General features: G+C 38.1%; 1 protein-coding gene and 1 non-coding gene across 3 annotated transcripts in view; one reads left to right on the top strand and one right to left on the bottom strand.

Moving 5' to 3' along the window:
- The window catches only part of SLC25A26 (solute carrier family 25 member 26), a 166930-nt gene that overhangs the window by 75426 nt on the left and 69823 nt on the right, over nucleotides 1–21681 (bottom strand). The gene's annotated exons all lie outside the window — the stretch shown is intronic.
- LOC112132791 (U6 spliceosomal RNA) lies at nucleotides 13351–13457 on the top strand. Its single transcript, XR_002914513.1, has one exon. It is a non-coding gene; the product is annotated as a U6 spliceosomal RNA (small nuclear RNA).

The raw sequence follows: 21681 nt of genomic DNA on the forward strand, positions 1-21681 counted from the left end.
AAAAAGGAACAAGATCACTTCCTTTTCAGGGACATGGATGGGGCTGGAAACCATTATCCTCAGCAAACTAACACAGGAACAGAAAACCAAATACCACATGCTCTCACTTGTAAGTGAACAATGAGAACACATGGACACAGGGAAGGAAACAACACACCCTGGGGCCTTTCACAGGGTGGGGTGGGGGGAAGGGGAGCATTAGGAAAGATGGCTAATGCATGCTGGGCTTAATACCAAGGTGATGGGTTGATAGGTGCAGCAAACCACCATAGCACATATTTACCTATGTAACAAAGCTGCGTATCCTACATATGTACCCTGGAGCTTAAAAATTAAAATTAAATAAATAAGAGTCCTTCAATCCCTAATATAAAAAATTTGGTATCTGTTAACATCACCTTTTAAAATGCTAACCAGCAGTTCCATTTTTTATAACATTGATTAAATTATATAATGTTAGTCTTAGAGAAACTCCTTAGAAGAAAAATAGCAGATACATTTGAGAAAAAAGACATGTTCTCCTGTTGTCTTTAAATTATAGCAATGTACTTAGTAACAGAAAAGAAATCCATTTCCTAAATTTAGACACCGCTTCTCCCAACTTCTCACAACCACGAGAACACCAAAGAAACGCATGAGAAACTAACAAACTATAATGAGCGTGTACATTATTATTTGACGGGAATGGGATGGAGATCATTTAGAAATGCTTTTGGTTTTGGCAGCTCTAAGTGTAAAAGTTCAGTTCCTAGAAAACTGTCAGTTGCTAATAAAGAATCTCAGAACTCTAACAAGTGATACTACCATGTCATAAAAAATAAATCACAAGATATACTTTTTGGTGACAAAATCTTTTGAGTTTCTTAACATTATGGGGTAAAATGGTTGTGAGGTTATCAGGTCTTTTTAGTACATGTTATAAATCATCCTCTTAATACTAATGTATCAATTTTTATCACAGTTCATTTGGTAAACTGGATAATTCTGCAAAATACTGAAAACTGTAAAGTTCTGAGCCAGAAACAAATTAGATTTCCATCCACATGGTGGTTAATCAGTCCCATATACAGAGAGAAAGGAAACTGGATATAATGATTCTAAAAGCATTTTAAAGAATGCATTAGTGAACCACGAATCCTCAATGCGTGACACCTCAATGGTTTCCTGAAAGCACCAGTGAACCATGCTGCGTATATCCCAGTTAGCATGTTCAGCAATCAGGGGTTGTTACAGAGCATACCAGTACAACAGCATGTATACAAGCTACACACAACACCTCACAGAAGCTCAGAAGCCACCCCACACCTTTGACTCTAATCCTCCTCCTGCAAAAATAGAAGAAAAAATATGACAACGGACGTGTGAACACAAAACTGAAACTGAACAGACAAGGGAAGATGTTAGATTAGATATGAGACATAAGAAAAAGTATGCTCCAGAATCTTTTTAAATCAAGAGGCATTGTGGGAGGCCCCCAAGATTCCCACTCCCTGATGTAGCTGCCCTGTATAATCCTCCCCCATCCAGTGTGGATGGGACCGTGAACAGGACAAAGAAAAGTCCTGTGACGAAGTTACATTTAATGAGAAACATGAATGGATTCTGCAGATTTAATTAAGTTCCCCCATCAGTCAGTTCTGAGTTTATCAAAAGGGAAATTATTGTGGATGGGCTTGACTCCAAAGGTGAGTCTTAGAAAAACCACCCCCTTCCTAACAAGATCTGAAGTGTGAGAGATTCTCCCGCTGGCTCTGAAGAAATAAAATTTCACGTTGTAAAAGGGCCTATGGAGGGGGCCACATGGCAAGGACCTGAGAGAGCAGCCTCTAGAAGTCAAGTGTGTTCACCATCCAGTCGCTAACAAGAAACAAGACCCTCAGTCATACTGCCACAAGGAAATGCCATCTGCCAACCACCCTGTGCATTTGGAAGAGGACCCTAGCCTCAGATGAGATCACAGTCCCTGCAACACCTTGAGTGCCACTGTGTGAAACACTGAACGGAGAACTCAGCCACGCAGTCCTCAGACTGCTGCTTTAGAGACCCATGAGATCATCAATATATGCCACCTTAAACCACTAAAGTTGTGGTAATTCACCACACAGCAACAGAAAGCTAACAATCATCTACTGCACCTCTAGACATTCCCCTAAGTGATCCTGATGTTACATGACACTTGAAGTTATTCATTTCAGTGGAGTGAAAAATGTGGGACACTCTAGTTAAGTGATCTTTTTTTAATTATTATTATTATACTTTAAGTTTTAGGGTACATGTGCACAATGTGGAGGTTAGTTACATATGTATAAATGTGCCATGCTGGTGTGCTGCACCCATTAACTGGTCATTTAGCATTAGGTATATCTCCTAATGCTATCCCTCCCCCCTCCCCCCACCCCACAACAGTCCCCAGAGTGTGATGTTCCCCTTCCTGTGTCCATGAGTTCTCATTCAATTCCCACCTATGAGTGAGAACATGCATAGTTAAGTGATCTTGACTGGCAGTTAAAGTTTCAGAAGTCCTACAGTATTTTCTGACTTACAGCCTAATCTTACCTGGAAGGCATCTTGCTGATTATCTGACCCAGCCACCTCACTTTTAGCCAAGACTAAGAGAGGGAGCTAGCCTCCCCAGGTTCACAGGGCTAACGAGCAGCAGAGGACGAGCCACAGCCCAGTTCCTCCAACACTGTTAGCTGTTCCCAGAAGTTTTTCCTTAAAGGTGGCTGCGCCTTAAAGATACTCGCAGTTGTGCTTGACTAGAGAGGGGGAGAGAAGTATATCTCCTCTCTGATACTGTAGTAAAATGGCCATAAAATAAATACTGCATGCTTTAGAAAAGTGGAGTATAAAGTCAATATTTCAAAGGATTCAAAGACTAAAAGCAGCATTAAAGATGTCAACAGTGACTAGACCATGATAACTACTGTATTATAATGTCTTCTGTGTCTTTCAACCTCCCAGGGGACATTTAAATTGTCACTACTCACGGGAGGTGCTCCTGGCATCTAGTGGGTAGAGGCCAGGGGTGCTGCTACACAGCCTGGAATGCAAAGGGGGGTCCCCCATGGACACAATCCACAGCCCCTTAAACTCTGCTCTAAGGCATCAGTTATCTCTCTTTATCCCTGCTGACTCCCTAGCACTGGGACACTGAACACGTGGCGTGCACCACCTGTGCTCCCTTACACACTCAAAAGGCAAAGCTCTACCATATCTCAATTTTCTTTGGCTTGGGCTTTAATCACTGTTCTTTGGTTTGAGCTTAAATATGGGCTAACCTTTTCACCAAGTTGTATCCAGCTCTAATACACAAGCACACCTGCCCAGCTCAATGTTCCTTCTGACAGACAAAGCCAAAACACTATTATGCGTACTTGATTTTAACTAATGTATGTTTTACACATGGATCAAAATCTGGTGACCTACCAGCAAAGGACTAGCGGAGTATGAGTGTGCAGAACACATAGTGGAGAACCGCTGCTTACTCTAAACTGCTGGCAGCAAATAAGTATTACATGACCCAAATGATATCGATGACTAGAATGAGAAAAGTGTCAAAACAACAGGAAGTGGCAGGGACTCTGATGACATGGAGAGCAGTTTCTGTCAAAACAGGCAGCCGCTACCCTGTTCTAGACAATTACTGCCATGCAGAAATGTAGGCCCACTATGACCAGATATCCAGATTGTCCAAGAAAACTTGGATAACTGGAGTTGTATATGAAACCACTCAATTTTAACATGTTAGCTTATAGTTTGCAAAAACCTTGAGTCCAACATTTTGGGCCATGTCTTTGAAATTTATGGTCTAGAGATTATAAGAGCAAATGAAGAGGTGCCAAGTGGGCAAATTCAGAGGGAGGAAGGTTCAGGATATACTCTGCACAAGAGACGGAGTATTAGAGACACTCAGGATAAAGCTAAGTGATAGGCCTTGGATGAGGCCAACAAGTTTCAGAGGAGCTGCTAGTGATATCATCATCATTATCATCACAACAATAATCATAAATTGTAACATTTATATAGGACTGTATTTCAGGCACTGTCCTAAGCACTTCATATGTATGAACACATGTAATTTTCCCAACAACCTTATGAGGTTGGTATTATTGTTACTCTCATCTTACAGAGGAAGAAAATAAGTCAGTTTAAATAACTTGCCTAAGGCCACATGGCTAAGTACTGGAGCTGAGATTTGAACCCAGATAGGCTACCTTCAGAGTCCATGTTTCTAATCACCCCTGTCACAATTCTAATGGTTGTATCTGTAGGCTTTTAATTCTGTATCTCTCTGTAACTACATATAAAATATGTTTCATTCACCTAAGTTCTGAATGGTAACATGTAGATAGGAAAAAAGTAAAACAATGCTTAAGGTACTCTGTCTAAACACGTATAGAAATGGAAGCATTTTTCCCAAATGAAAACGTTAGCCCCTGCTCTCTATAAATTATGTTGGCCTAGTAGGATTCAGTCCTTCTTGTTAAAGTTTTACTTTCTTATGATATTCTTGGCTTCTGCTTACATAAAAATACTAACAAACAGATGCAGAAGTCACACTCTCCGGCATGGAAGTCAAAAGGCATAGACGAATTGGTTGTGCCCTCCAACCAGAGTGGGAACTGTGGCAAACAATTCTAACGCCCATCAAAGATACAAGGCATGAACTTGTCCTACACACTGTGGCAGCATTATTACTAAATTCTTTAAAAAGACTGTATAAAAATCCGTAACAACTTGGCAAGCAAAATTACACTTCAAAGCAGCTAGTATGTAAATTAACTTCACATTTCACTTCATTTTAAAACAAGAGAACTTGCTATAATAAATTCAGGGAAACTGGCAATTTTGAGTTGAATACTAAAAAGAAAAGTAAATTTTCACCTTTATATGAGATCTACTATTTTTTCTTCTTCATGAACCCTATCTTCCATTTCAGAATCCAATTCTTTGAGGATAGAATGAGTTCTATCATCATTTTATTCTGGCAGGTCAAACATTGGTCCAATATTATAAAAATGCATAGACTTTATTTAGACATAAAAAGCAACAAAGTACTTTCAATGTCGTAATTCCCAAATCTGCTTAGAAATCCAAACAAGTAATTTTTAAGTAGAATTTTAAATTGTGTTGGAAAAAAACAAAAAACTCTGCATATACAGAAGCATAAATACAGATTAACAAGTGAATGTAACAAGATACCAAAATATAATACACGTGTTAGCAACCATTTTGAAGAAAGCACTAAAAATATTAGTACTAGTCCACCTCCCTTTAATATATGCTACGGTCTAAAATATTTATATTTCCTTCTTTCTAGAAAATTACACTGCTCAAACTTTTTTTCATGAAGCAAAAAGGAAAAAGTCTCTCTCAAAATGCTTTGCAAATATGCAGAAACCATGACATTATCCCTAGGAGGATGTATATAAATCCTTATTCTGTTATGGATCTTAAAAACCAAAAACGAGCATCAGCGACACCACCACCAAAGGACTCTTTAAGAAAGTACTTTTAAGATTTTAATTGTTCAAAATTGTTTAAGACAAACAGGAAAAGGTAATTTGAAATATATGCAAAGAACAAGAAATTTTACTTGTGGCTAATTCGATTATTTCCTTTGGAAAAGAAAAAAATTCAAATCATATTGCCAATGTCACTATAACTAAAATCTGGCCATTACAAAAGGTCTCCCAAACTGCAGTCAATGGCCTGCTCACTTCAAGTAATATTGGTAATGGCTAAATTGCAGTATAACACCAAAAAAAAAAAACAAAACAAAAAAACAAAACCTAGCCTAGAAGTCCACTGGAGTTCACTGTAACGGGATTTAAGCTATAATTAAATTTGATTAGCTTGGTCCAAACCTCAAGTTCAAAAGAATTATCAGCATGAATGGATGAAAAGCCCTTTTACACGGGCATTTTGAAAATATGAAAAGAGCTGACACAGCAAGCTTCAAAGACTTTAAAAGCAATTGACCCTTCCCAGAGCAAAGGAGAAACGCTAACAGCTGAAACTCAGATGCTGTGTGCAAAGAAAATAAAGTTCCAGATGGTTCAAAAGCCTGGTAGTTTATTAAATATTAAATACTATTATTTTTAACTGGATTTTGCCCAGAGATAGCCAAATATGTCATCCATAAAATGTGAAAAAGCAGTACGATACCATCCCTTGAAAAACTGAAGCAAATAAATATTTTCTTTTTCAAAAACTACCCGCATGTGGAAGCTTCTCAAGGAGTTATACAAACAACCATGATGATAGTCAAACAATCAAGACGTTTAATAAAAAACAAAAACATCTATAACCTAAAAATCTAAATCAGTTTATTTCGAGACATTTAACTGTTACTCTATAAACACACACCTCATGCACACATACCCCCCTTGGATCACATTATATTTTCATGCATGAAGAAAGGAGAAAAGTGAAAGAAGTAATAATAAATATGGACTACGGAACTGTGTTAGTGACTGGGGGTTAACATAGTTTTTACAAGTAGTTAAAAATTAGTATGAAAGGATTATATATACAGAAGTTTGTTTACCAGGCACAGTGGCTCACACTTATAATCCCAGCATTTTCAGAGGCTGAGGTGAGCAGATCACTTGAGGCCAGGAGTTCAAGACCAGCCTGGCCAACATAGCAAAACCCAGTCTCTACTAACACAAAAATTAGCCAGGCATGGTGGCACACATCTGTAGTCCCAGCTACTCGGGAAGCTGAGACATGAGACTCGCTTGGAACCCAGGAGGCAGAGGTTGCAGTGAGTCGAGATTGTGACACTGCACTCCAGCCTGGGTGACAGAGGGAGACTTTGACTCAAAAAAAAAGTTTGTTGTATGTATTCTTTTAACTATATACATGGAAATGGGTGCATACACATGCATATCAAATGAACTGTATACATACATATATAAACACATATGCAGTAATAAATGTATACATAGGTACATATTCATGTGTACACACACATACACACACACAAACCAAGGGTCCCTTTTCAACAAAATAAAGTTAACTAAGTTTACACACTGAGTTTTTAGATGGCACCTTCAAGTAAAATTTTATGTTAAAATTTTTCCCCTGTTAGCATACTGTTTCTATGTAACTTGGGATCTGGGGGAGGGAAAAGACTGTTTTTCATGAAATGGAAACAATCTATACCAAATGAAGCAGGTGTGAGATATCTCAAAGATGAAAGCAATTCTCCAAATAGCAACATCATCCTGTAATGCTTTCTTGACATGTACAATTTTGCTATTCCTCTTTTTGAGATTTATTACAAAGCACTGTTTGTGATCTTTCCTAACACAGATCAGTAGTGTGATTGGTTCTCATTTCTAGCAGCTCTTAGCACCGAGGAAAAAGTCAATTCAACACTGATGTCACTTAAAATGGGTAAGAAATCCAGCTACAGCAGAGAGGCTGCTGTGCCCCTTAAATGCTCTTTTCTTAAAACACTTTCTTCACAAGCAAATTAATTCTTAATGTAATTATTTTATTCTGAAAACTGTTCATTACAAATCATCAGTCTTGAAATAACTCAAAGTGATCTCCCACCAAAAAAAGAAAACCCCACAAAGAAATAAATCATACTTACTTTTCTGTCCATTAAAAATATGCTGAAGGTGACACAGATGTACCTCTCAGAAATTTCTCATTATATTAAAAATTATCCACAATTTATGACAAGGAGTTTTACTAGAGAAAATATTAATTTCACCAGCTTAGTAATAATATCCAACATTTCATTTTCCTCCTGATATACCTACCAAATGGTTTTGATATTTAAGCTTTTCTTTTTTTCAAAACAGAAGAAGAAAATCTGTTAACTGAACTTTGTATCACCTAGTCCAGTGGTTCTCACACTTCAGAATGCATCAGAATCATTCAGAGGGTGTACAACACAAATTCTGGGCCTCACCCCAAGTTTCTGATTCAGGTCTCAAGTGGGGACTTAGATTCTGCATTTCTAGCAAGTTCCTAGGGAATGCAGCTGCTATTCATGGAGGGATTGTACTTTGGGAACAAATGATCTACTCAGTATTTTCCTTCTTTTCATAATTTGCAAATTTGATAACGAGGAAATGATATGCTATATCCTTTAAAGACAGACAGCCTTTGAGAACTTAGAATTAAAGAGAAATTGACAAAAAGGAAATCTAATCTAAGGCATAGCACAGCCCTCAAAGATGATCTAGTCTAGGATTCAGCAAACTTTTTCTGCGAAGAGACAGATAATAAATAGTTGAGGCTTTATGGTCCATGCAGTCTCTGTCACAACTACTCAACTCTGCCATTTTTGTGTGAAAGCAGACAGACAATACATAAATGAAAGAAAGTGGCTGCATGCCAATAAAGCTTTATTACAAAAACAGGCTGTGATCTGGATTAGGCCCACAGGTCATAGTTTACCAACTATTTTTAAAAAGAGGAAATCAATATCCAGAGAGATTAAACAACTTCAAAAGGCACAAGCTAGTAAGTGGCAAAACTGCAACTAGACCTTCAGTGTCCTGATGTCTGATGTACTAAGGAAGCTACTGTTCTAGTAATATTTTGATAAAGAACAGCCACAAATGGAATGCATTACAAAACCTCATGTAGCTTAATGATCAAAAAGAAAAAACGACTTTACTAAGCAAAAGAGCATCTCAGTTCTAGAATTAATGCCAGACATTTTTTTTTTTTTTTTGAGATGGAGTTTCACTGTTGTTGAACAGGCTGGAGGGCAATGGCACGATCTTGGCTCACTGCAACCTCCACCTCCCGGGTTCAAGCAATTCTCCTGCCTCAGCCTCCCGAGTAGCTGGGATTATAGGCACCCACCACCATGCCCAGCTAGTTTTTTGTATTTTTAATAGAGATGGGGGTTTCATCATGTTGGCCAGGCTGGTTTTGAACTTCTGACCTCAGGTGATCCACCTACCTCAGCCTCCCAAAGTGTTGGGATTACAGGCGTGAGCCACCACACCTGGCTCAATGCCAAACATTCTTATTCCTATTATTACTTAAAAATGGGAGGCTTACACCATTGGACGACAATCTGGACTCTTGTCACATGGCCTCCTGCAGCCTACGCTAGGTTAGAGCAGGGCCTACGCCAATCAAGCCTTCTGATCAGGGAGTGTGGAAAACAGAATTGAGGACTTCTCAGTTCTTACCCTCTTGGTCCTGCACCTTTCTCATCCCATCTGCCATCCATTTTATGCCATTCGTTAAAAAAGTTCTTCCCAGTACTAAAATTATGGTTAAGAGCCAAAAGAGGTAGTAAACTATGAAACATAAGTTAAAAACAATGTTTTTGTTCAAAGTTTTATTTTCATTCTAGTGATTAAATAATTATTAAGTTAAATATAATATTTAGCTAATAAAAGTAAAGCAGATATTTATCTTCACTACTTAGATACCTAAAAGTATACTATGTGTACACATACAATACATACACATATGAACACATATTCCCTATGCTTTCATAGTTGCCAAAGCTTTTACTCTTAAAACTGATTATTTAAATAAGCAATATATTTTAGCAATTAATAAAGTAAATTTTATGTACGTCCTTACAACTATTTTATGACAGTTTATTTTTAAAAATAAAGCAAATGCATGCATATCAGGAAAATAAAATAACTTGATTTTAAGTATCTGAGATAAAGTTTTGAACATGTTTCATGTACTCTAAATCATGCATGGAAAAGCATCTGTTATTTATAGATCAAAGCAAACCTGAGTATCCTAAAACAACTAGAGTGAAAAATTCCCAAATTTAATTTCATCCCTGTCCGCATGCTTCTTTGAACTAATAATTCAGAGAATTGGTCAGTATGCTGAACTAATTAGCATGCTTAATGCTTGCCAACTTTGACGGCTCCAATTCTTTAAGAAATTTTTTTAATTTTCCAAGACGGAATCTTGCTCTGTCACCCAGCCTGGAGTGCAATGGTGCAATCACGGCTCACTGCAACCTCTGCCTCCCGGGTTCAAGCTATTCTCCTGCCTCAGCCTTCCGAGTAGCTGGAATTACAGGTGCCTGCCACCATGCCCGGCTAATTACTGTTATTTTTATTAAAGATGGGGTTTCACCATGTTGGTCAGGCTCATCTCAAACTCCTGACCTAGTGATCCACCCATCTCAGCTTCCCAAAGCTGGGATTACAGGCATGAGCCACCGTGCCCAGCCAAGAAATGGAATTTAAAAAATAGTTTTAAAAACACACACATGGCCGGGCATGGTGGCTCGCACCTGTAATCCCAGCACTTTGGGAGGCCAAGGCAGGCGGATCACGAGGTCAGGAGTTCAAGATCAGCCTGGCCAGCACAGTGAAACCCCGTCTCTATTAAAAATACAAAAAATCTTCGGGAGGCCGAGGTGGGTGGATCACGAAGTCAGGAGATCAAGACCATCCTGGCTAACATGGTGAAACCCCGTCTCTACTAAACATACAAAAAATTAGCTGGGCTTGGTGGTGGGCGCCTGTAGTCACAGCTACTCAGGAGGCTGAGGCAGGAGAATTGCTTGAACCCGGGAGGCAGAGCTTGCAGTGAGCTGAGATTGCGCCATTGCACTCCAGCCCAGCCAACGGTGCGGGACTCCATCTCAAAAAAAACACACAAGCAAATTTGAGAAAATGCAAAGGCCATCCAAGTTGGCAAAATCATATATATTGAATAATGTCTCAAGATGCCTCAAAACATGAGTGACGCCTGTTTAATACCCTCTGAGTTACAAAATAGGTTGTAAATTGTTTTGGGGTTTTTGATTTGCATGAGATAAATCAACTTTTTTTTTTCTGTATCCAACCAGTTTTTATGAGATTCAGCATACGTCTAACTTTATTTTAATATAAAGAACAGCAGTAAAGTGTTCTTGATACGAGGTTAACAGTTTCTATTTTTTAATTGCAATGAGAGTAAATTCATTTGAGATCTTTTAAATGTAATCCTACAACTAAGAGCCAAAAGCAAAGTGGATTCTTTACTGTCCACAAATTTGAACACCATGGTCATTTTTGCTACAAAGACTTAGCTAACAATTACGTGTGGTAATCAATAAATGACCCATAGTAAATAGGTTACTGCATAGTAGACAGAGTGTTAACTAGCTAATCACACCTTTATTTTTTGTCCTACTGCTACATGGATTTTTTTTAAAGTTCTATTTAATGCTGATATTCTAAGATTACTCATTTCTATAATTTATTTGAGAACATCACACAGAGCCTTCCAAACAAATTCCACCTTGGCTCGCAATTTTATTTTCTCCCTCTAACTTGAGGAAAGAGTTATGCATGAATTAAATAAATAAATAAATACTACAAGATTATCTCAATAGATACAGAAAAGGCTTTCAATAAAATTCAACCCCACTTCATGTTAAAAACTCAATAAACGACATGATCATATATCTAGAAAACCCCATAGTCCCGGCCCAAAAGCTCCTTATGCTGATAAACAACTTCAGCAGAGTCTCAGGATACAAAATCAACGTACAAAAATCACTAGCATTCCTATACACTGGCAAGCCAAGAGACCTATCAGGAATGAACTCCCATTCACAACTGCCACAAAAAGAACAAAATACCTAGAAATCCAGCTAACCAAGGAGGTGAAAGATACTACAAGGAGAACTACAAAACACTGCTCAGAGGTATCAGAGATGACACAAGCAAATGAAAACACACTCCGTGCACATGGGTAGGAAGAATCAGTATCGTGAAAACGGCCACACTGCCCAAAGCAATTTATATAACAGATTCAACCCTATGCCTATTCAACTACCACTGACATTCTTCACGGAACTAGAAAAAAACTATTTTAAAGTTCATATGGAACAAAAAAAAGAGCCCAGGTAGCTAAGGTAATCCTAAGCAAAAAGAACAAAGTTAAAGGCATCACACTACCAGACTTCAAGCTCTATTACAGGGCTACAGTAACCAAAACAACGTGGTACTGGTACAAAAACACACACACAGACAAACAGAACAGAGAGCCCAGAAGTAAGGCCACACACCTACAATCATCTGCTCTTCAGCAATGGTGACAAAAACAAGCAATGAAGAAAGAAAGGATTTCCTATTCAATAAATGGTGGTGGAATGACTGGCTAGCCAAATGCGTAAGACTGAAACTTCCTTACACCATATATAAAAATTAATTCTAGTTGATTAAAAACTTAAATATAAAACCTAAAAATATAAAACCCCTGGAAGACAACCAGGCAATACCATTCTGGACACTGGAACACAAAAATATTTCATGACAAGGATGCCAAAGGCAATTGAAACAAAACCAAAAATTGATGGGAACTAATTAAAGAGCTTCTGCACAGCAAAAGAAACTATCAACGGAGTAAACAGAAAACTTACAGAATGGGAAAAAACTTTTGCAAAATATGAAAAAACCTCAATGTCACTAATCATTAGAGAAATGTAAATAAATCAAAACCACAATGACATGCCATCTCACACTTGTCAGAATGGCCATTATTAAAAAGTCAAAAAATAACAGATGCTGGCGAGGCTGGAGAGAAAAAGGAACGCACACACTGTTGGTAGGAATGTAAATTGGTTCAACCATTGTGGAAGACAGTATGGTGATTCCTTAAAGGCCTAAAATCGGAACTACCATTTGACCCAACAACTCCATTACTGAGTATATACCCAAAGGAATATTAATCCTTCTATCATAAAGACACATGCACACGTATGTTCACTGCAGCACTATTCACAACAGCAAACACATAGAATCAACCTAAATGCCCATCAATAAAACACTGGATAAAGAAAATGTGGTACATATATACCATGAATACTATACAGCCATAAGAAAAAATGACATCACTTCCTTTGCAGGAATATGGATGATGCTAGAAGCCATTAACCTTTGCAAATTAATGCAGAAAGAGAAAACCAAATACCACATGTTCTCATTTATAATTGCGAGCTAAATGATGAGGAGAACACATAGATCCACAAAGGGGAATAACAGACACTGCAGCCTATCGGACGGTGGAGGATGGGAGGAGGAAGAGGATCATGGAAAAAAAAAAAAACTAATGGGCACTAGACTTAGTACCTGGGTGGCAAAACAATCTGTACAACAAACCTCCATGACACAAGTTTACCTGCATAACAAACCAGTACATGTACCCCTGAACCTAAAGTAAATTTAAATTAAAATTAAAAAAACCAATTAACAAAAATCCTAACCCCAAAGGGGTGTTTGGTGCATATGATTTCATGAAGAAAGTCCAGGCTCAATGTTTTAATATCATTCAAAGGACAAGTAAAAAATACTCCTTAAAGGCAGTTAAGCACACTTTTTAAAAATAATGCTTTCCGCACTCGCTTCGGCAGCACATATACTAAAATTGGAACAATACAGAGAAGATTAGCATGGGCCCTGTGCAAGGATGACATGCAAATTCGTGAAGCTTTCCACATTTTTAGAACTTCATGAAGCATACACAAGTATCAACAGCAAAATAGATCAAGCAAAAGAAAGGATATCAGAGACTGAAGATCAACCTAATAAAATAAAATGTGAAGACAAGATTAGAGAAAAAAAGAATGAAAAGGAACAAACAAATCCTCCAAGAAATATAGGACTATGTGAAAAGACCAAACCTACGTTTGACTGGCACACCTCAAAGTGACGGGGAGAATGGAACAAAGCTGGAAAACACTCTGCAGGTTGTTATCCAGGAGAACTGCACCAACCTAGCAAGACAGGCTAACATTCAAATTCTGGAAATACAGAAAACACCACTAAGACACTCCTCGAGAAAGAGCAACATAATCGTCAAGATTCACAAAGGTTGAAATGAAGGAAAAAAATGTTAAGGGCAGCCAGAGAGAAAGGTCAGGTTACCCACAAAGGGAAGCCATCAGACTAACAGCAGGTCTCTCTGCAGAAACCCTATAAGCCAGAGGAGAGTGGAGGCCAATATTCAACATTCTTAAAAGAATTTTCAACCCAGAATTTCAAATCCAGCCAAACTAAGCTTCATAAGCAAAGGAGAAATAAAATCCTTTACGGACAAGCAAATGCTGAGAGACTTTGTCACCACCAGGCCTGGCTTATGCGCAGGAGCTCCTGAAGGAAGCACTAAATATGGAAAGGAACAACTGGTACCAGCCACTGCAAAAACATACCAAATTGTAAAGACCATCAACACTATGAAGAAACTGCCTTAATTAATAGGTTATTTTGCCTAGCATCATAACAACAGGATCAAATTCACACATAACAATATTAATCTTAAATGTAAACGGGCTAAATGACCCCAATTAAAAGACACAGACTGGCACATTGGATAAAGAGTGAAGACCCATCAGTGTGCTGTATTCAGGAGACCCATCCCATGTGCAAAGACACACATAGGCTCAAAATAAAAGGATGGAGGAATATTTACCAAGCAAATGGAAAGCAAAAAAAATCAGGGGTTGCAATCCTAGTCTCTGACGAAACAGACTTTAAACCAACAAACATAAAAAAAAGACAAAGAACGGCATTATATAGTGATAAAGGGATCAACGCAACAAGAAGAGCCAACTATCCTAAATACATATGCACCCAATACAGGAGCACCCAGATTCATAAAGCAAGTTCTTAGAGACCTACAAACAGACTTAGATGCCCACACAACAACAGTGGGAGACTTTAACACCCAACTGTCAATATAAGACAGATCAACGAGACAGAAAATTAACAAGGATATTCAGGACTTGAACTCAGCTCTGGACCAAGGGGACCTAATAGACATCTACAGAACTCTCCACCCCAAATCAAAAGAATATACATTCTTCTGAGCAACACACTGCACTTATTCTAAAATTGACCACATAATTGGAAGTAAAACACTCCTTAGCAAATGTAAAAAAATGGAAATCATCATAGTCTCTCAGATCACAGTGCAATCAAATTAGAACTCAGGATTAAGAAACTCATTCAAAACTGCACAACTACATGGAAACTGAACAACCTGCTCCTGAATGACTACTGGGTACATAACAAAATTAAGGGAGAAGTAAATAAGTTCTTTGAAACTGATGAAAGCAAAGACACAACGTACCAGAATCTCTGGGACACAGCTAAAGCAGTGTTTAGATGCAAATTTATAGCACTAAATGCCGACAGGAGAAAGCAGGAAAGATCTAAAATAGACACGCTAACATCACAATTAAAAGAACTAGAGAAGAGCAAACAAATTCAAAAGCTAGCAGAAGACAAGAAATAACTAAGATCAGAGCAGAAATGAAGGAGACAGAGACACAAAAAACCCTCCAAAAACACAATTAATTTAGGAGCTGATGTTTTGAAAACGTTAACAAAATAGATAGACCGCTAGCCAGACAAATAAAGAAGAAAAGAGAGAAGAATCAAACAGACACAATAAAAAGTGATAAAGGGGAATTCACCACTGATACCACAGAAATACAAACTACCATCGGAGAATACTATAAACACCTCTATGCAAATAAACTAGAAAATCTAGAAGAAATGGATAAATTCCTCGACACATACACCCTCCCAAGACTAAACCAGGAAGAAGTTGCATCTCTGAATAGACCAATAACAGGCTCTGAAATTGGGGCAGTAATTAATAGCCTACAAACCAAAAAAAGGCCAGTACCAGACGGATTCACAGCCGAATTCTACCAGAGGTACAAAGAGGAGCTGGTACCATTCCTTCTGAAACTATTCCAAACAATAGAAAAAGAGGGGCTCTTCCGTAATTCATTTTATGAGGCCAACATCATCCTGATACCAAAACCTGGCAGAGACATAACAAAAAAAGAAAATTTCAGGCCAATATCCCCAATGAACATGAATGTGAAAATCCTCAGTAATATACTGGCAAACCGAATCCAGCAGCACATCAACAAGCTTATCCACCATGATCAAGTCAGCTTCATCCCTGGGATACAAGGCTGGTTCCACATATGCAAATCAATAAATGTAATCCATCACATAAACAGAACCATGACAAAAACCACATGATTATCTCAAATGATACAGAAAAGGCCTTCAATAAAATTCAACATCTCTTCATGCTAAAAACTCTCAATAAACTAGGCATTGATGGGACGTATCTCAAAATATTATAAGCTGTTTATGACAAAACCACAGCCTGTATCATATTGAATGAGCAAAAGCTAGAAGCATTCCCTTTGAAAACTGACATAAGACAAAGATGCCCTCTCTCATAACTCCTATTCAACAGAGTACTGGAAGCTCTGGCCAAGGCAATCAGGCAAGAGAAACAAATAAAGGATATTCAAACAGGAAGAGAGAAGTCAAATTGTCTCTGTTTGCAGGTGACATAATTGTACGTTTGGAAAACTCCATCGTCTCTGCCCCAAATCTCCTTAAGCTGATAAGCAACTTCAGCAAAGTCTCAGGATACAAAATCAATGTGCAAAAATCACAAGCATTCCCATACACCAATAATAGATAAACAGTCAAATCATGAGTGAATTCCCATTCACAACTGCTACAAAGGAAATAAAATACCTAGGACTACAACTTACAAGGGATGTGAAGGACCTCTTCAAGGAGAACTACAAACCACTGCTTAAGGAAATAAGAGGCGACACAAATAAATGGAAAAACATTCCATGCTCATGGATAAGAAGAATCATTATCATGAAAATGGCCATACTGCTCAAAGTAATTTATAGATTCAATGTTATTCCCATCAAGCTACCCTTGACTTTCTTCACAGAATTAGAAAAAACTACTTTAAATTTCATACGTAATCAAAAAAGAGCCTGCACAGCCTAGTCAATCCTAAGCAAAAGAACAAAGCTGGAGGCATCACGCTACCTGACTTCAAACTATACTACAAGGCACAGTAAACCAAAACAGCATGGTACTGGTACCAAAACAGATATACAGACCCATGGGACAGAACAGAGGCCTCAGAAATAACGCCACACATCTACAACCATCTGATCTTTGACAAACCTGAAAAAAGCAATGGGGGAAGGATTCCCTACTTAGTAAATGGTGTTGGGAAAACTGGCTAGCCATATGCAGAAAACTCAACTGGACCCCTTCTTTACTCTTTATACAAAAATTAACTCAAGATGGATTAAAGACTTAAACATAAGACCTAAAACCATAAAAACCCTAGAAGAAAACCTAGGCAATACCGTTCAGGACACAGGCATGGGCAAAGAGTTCATGACTAAAACACCAAAAGCAATGGCAACAAAGCCAAAAGGGACAAATGGGATCTAATTAAACTAAAGAGCTTCTGCACAGCAAAAGAAACTATCATCAGAGTGAACAGGCAACCTACAGAATAGGAGAAAATTTTTGTAATCTATCCCTCTGACAAAGGGCTAATATCCAGAATCTACAAGGAACTTAAATTTACAAGAAAAAAACAAACAACCCCATCAAAAACTGGGCAAAGGATATGAACAGACACTTCTCAAAGAAGACATTTATGTGGCCAACAAACATATGAAAAAATGCTCATCATCACTGGTCATTAAAGAAATGCAAATTAAAACCACAATGAGATACCATCTCATGCCAGTTAGAATGACGATCATTAAAAAGTCAGGAAACAACAGATGCTGGAGAGGATGTGGAGAAATAGGAATGCTTTTACACTGTTGGTGGGAGTGTCAATCAGTTCAACCATTGTGGAAGACAGTGAGACAATTCCTCAAGGATCTAGAACCAGAAATACCATTTGACCCAGCAATCTCATTACTGGGTATATACCCAACAGATTATATATCATTCTACTATAAAGACACATGCACAAGTATGTTTATTGTGGCACTATTCACAATAGCAAAGACTTGGAACCAACCTAAATGCCCATCAGTGACAGACTGGATAAAGAAAATGTGGCACATATACACCATTGAATACTATGCAGCCATAAAAATGGATGAGTTCATGTCCTTTGCAGGGACATGGATGAAGCTGGAACCCATCATTCTCAGCAAAGTAACACAGGAACAGAAAACCAAACACTGCATGTTCCCACTCATAAGTGGGAGTTGAACAATGAGAATACATTGACACAGGAAGGGGAACATCACACACTGGGGCCTGTCGAGGGGTAGGGGATGAGGGGCTAGAGGAGGGATACCATTAGGATAAATACCTAATGTAGAAGACGGGTTGGTGGTTGCAGCAAACCACCATGGCATGTGTATACCTATGTAACAAACCTGCACATTCTGCACATGTATCCCAGAACTTAAAGTTTAATTTTTTCAAAAAAATGCTTTCCAATGTCAACATATCAATTCCATTACTCCACCCTTCCTTTTTCTAAGTTGTCTAAAAGGACTGCCCAGAATTCAACTCATTCAGAGACAAGGATTCACTCCTTCACTGTCTATTTGTTCTTATCTTGCCAGTACTCCAACACTTTTAAATATCCAATTACTGAGTGTTCAACTACTAATGAACTGCTTTACAAATATCCATGAATTTCCACACACAAATAGGAGAAGCTGTCTAGGGGTAGAATCTCTCTCCTCTGTCCCATCTACACATGGCTAATTCTACAGCTCTGTACCCTACACCTTACTCTATAAATGTTTTCTGGTGAACTAAAAATTATTGGGTCACCACTTCAGAAACAGTATTATTCTCAAAACTACAGTAAATGTTTGAGTGATAGTGTACAAAGAAAATTTCTATAATCTGTCCTCTGCATTAAAAACTTCACATTAATTCCATGATTTTTAGAGTTTCAATTCTAAGAAGGCAGTGCTACAATAAGAAGCAAGTAATTTAGGTTCTAGGTTTTTTTCGGCACAAAGTAAACAGTAATCTTAGCGACTCACTTCAGATTTTGTATTTTATAGGATATTGTAAGGAAGACAACTCAAAGCAAAGATGCTTCGTGCTTGGATAAAACAAAATACACAGCACCTTTTCCTCCTTCCAGTAGGTGAATGTTGAAATTATTTTTACTACATGATAATGCAACACCAAGAATTTTAAAAACTAATGGCATATATAAGGAAGTAATAGTAACTATATTATGAATCAAAAAAGAGGAAGAACTGAGCTTCTAATCCACTGTCTACATATTAACAGTATAGTAGTGCAAGAGAAAATAGGCATTTTCAGAAAAATAGAGACAGGAAAAAAGTGAAAGATACCGAATTGTTGAAATGTAAAAACAGTGACTAAAAAGTCAGTCCTTTCTATCACTTGAAAAAGAAAAGGAACAAAGAGATGTTTTAGGAGAGAAAAGACAGAAGACAGTTTGATATTTTTTTTTTTTTTTTTTTTTTTTTTGAGATGGAGTCTCGCTCTGTCGCCCAGGCTAGAGTGCAATGGCGTGATCTGGGCTAACTGCAAGCTCCGCCTCCCAGATTCACACCATTCTCCTGCCTCGGCCTCCTGAGTAGCTGGGACTACAGGCGCCTGCCACCACGCCTGGCTAATTTTTTGTATTTTTAGTAGAGATGGGGTTTCTCCGTGTTAGCCAAGATGGTCTCAATCTCCTGACCTCGTGATCCACCCGCCTCGGCCTCTCAAAGTGCTGGGATTACAGGCATGAGCCACCGCGCCTGGCCCACTTTGAGATTTTTTTAAGATAGCCATCATATCAATTAAAAAAACAAACAGGCCAGGCACGGTGGCTCATGCCTATAATCCCAGCACTTCAGGAGGGTGTGTTGGGCAGATCACATGAGGCCAGAGGTTCAACACCAGACTGGCCAACATGGTGAGACCCTGCCTCTACTAAAAATACAAAAATTAGCCAGACATGGTGGTGCACACCTGTAATCCCAGCTACTCAGGTGGCATTTGAATCCAGAAGGGAGGTTGCAGTGAGCTGAGATCGCGCCACTGCACCCCAACCTTGGTGGCAGAGCAACACCCTTCTCTCGAGAAAAATAAAATAAAATTAAAAAACAAAGGGAAAGGTCTCAGAAAATCAAAACATCATCTTTCAAGACTGGGATACTCAAAAATATGAAAACAAACACCTAAATAAAGAAAAATAAAGACATTGCTTGGAACCTATATATACAGATTCCTTAATATACATATATTTCTTCCAGATACAGACCCATACAAATCTGGCCAACTGATTTTTTTAAAAGATGCAAAAGCATTTCAGTGAGAAAAAAAAAATCTTTTCAACAAATGCTGTTAGAACAACTAGACATCTACATACGCAAAAAACAAACCTTGAGCTAAACCTCACCCCTTAAATAAAAATCAACTCAAAATAGATCATAGATGTAAATGTAAAACATAAAGCTATAAAACTTTTAGAAGAAAACATGGGAGAAAACCTTAATGACTTAGAGTTAGGCAGAGTTCCTAGAGATGACATCCAAAGTACAATTCATAAAAGAAAAAATGAATTGAACTTTACCAAAATTTAAAACTTTAACTTTGCAAATAATACTGTCTAGAGAAATTACAAGTTACAGATTATTAGAAAATACTGCAAATCACCTAAGGGTAAAGGATGAGCATCCCAAATATATAAAGAACTTTTGAAACTCCGAAAGAAACCATACAATTAAAAATGAGCAAAAGACTGAACAGATACTTCACGATAAAAAGATGCAAGGATGCCAAATAAGCATATGAAAAGATGTTCAACGTCATTAGCCATTAGGGAACTGAAAATTAAAACCACTATGAGAAACAGCATCAACTCCTGGGAGTAGTTTGTTGGTCTTCCCTGCATTATTTCCCCTCTACTAAGGGCAGGATGGTTGTTTCTGTGGTTAGCTCCCAGAAGGGCAATGTGGTTCGTTCCAGGCCTCAGAAACACCAGAATACATCTGGCTTCAAAAATAACAAGTTTTGGGCCAGGCGTGGTGGCTCATGCCTGTAATCCCAGCACTTTGGGAGGCCAAGGCAGGCAGATCACTTGAGGTCAGGAGTTGGAGATCAGCCTGGCTAACAGGGTAAAACCCCATCTCATTTAAAAATACAAAAATTAGCCAGGAGTGCGCTGGTGGACACCTGTAGTCCCAGCTACTCAGGAGGCTGAGGCTGGAGAACCACTTGAACCCAGGAGGCAGAGGTTGCAGTGAGCCAAGACTGCACCACTGCACTCCAGCCTGGGTGACAGACTGAGACTCTGTCTCAAAAAAAAAAAAGCACAAAAAAAACCCCCCAAGTTTTGAACCTGGGAGGAGGAGTCTGCAGTGAGCTGAGATCATGCCACTACACTCCAGCCTGGGTGACAGAGCAAGACCCTGTCTCAAAAGAAAACAAAACAACACCAAGTTTGGTAAGAGTGTTCAGACCAAGAAAATAAATGCAAAATTTCATGATGGAATATGTCAACTCTGTAAAGAAGTTCCTGAATGGCATGCATTAATAAAATTTAAAAACACAAACCATTATCAAAACCTAAAAAAATGTGTTAAATGTTTACTTATAAAAGTCAGTGAAGGATTCTTATCACATAATGTGTAGACTATGTGCCTATGAATGTGAAGTCTGCGCAAAATGTAGAAATGAAGAAGTCCCTATTATTCTGTTTAATAAAGAACCAGAAAAAACAAAAATGACTGAAAATAATCTAAGTTCTAACCACAGAAGAAGCTGCAGAAAAAGTTAAACTGATGATTTAGATTTTGATATTGATTTAGATGACAAGAGTGAATTAATATCAATATATTAAAAGTCAATTTGAGAATGTGAAATTCTG

Source organism: Pongo abelii, chromosome 2 (genome assembly GCF_028885655.2).
Source record: "Pongo abelii isolate AG06213 chromosome 2, NHGRI_mPonAbe1-v2.0_pri, whole genome shotgun sequence".
Taxonomy (NCBI): Eukaryota; Metazoa; Chordata; class Mammalia; order Primates; family Hominidae; genus Pongo; species Pongo abelii.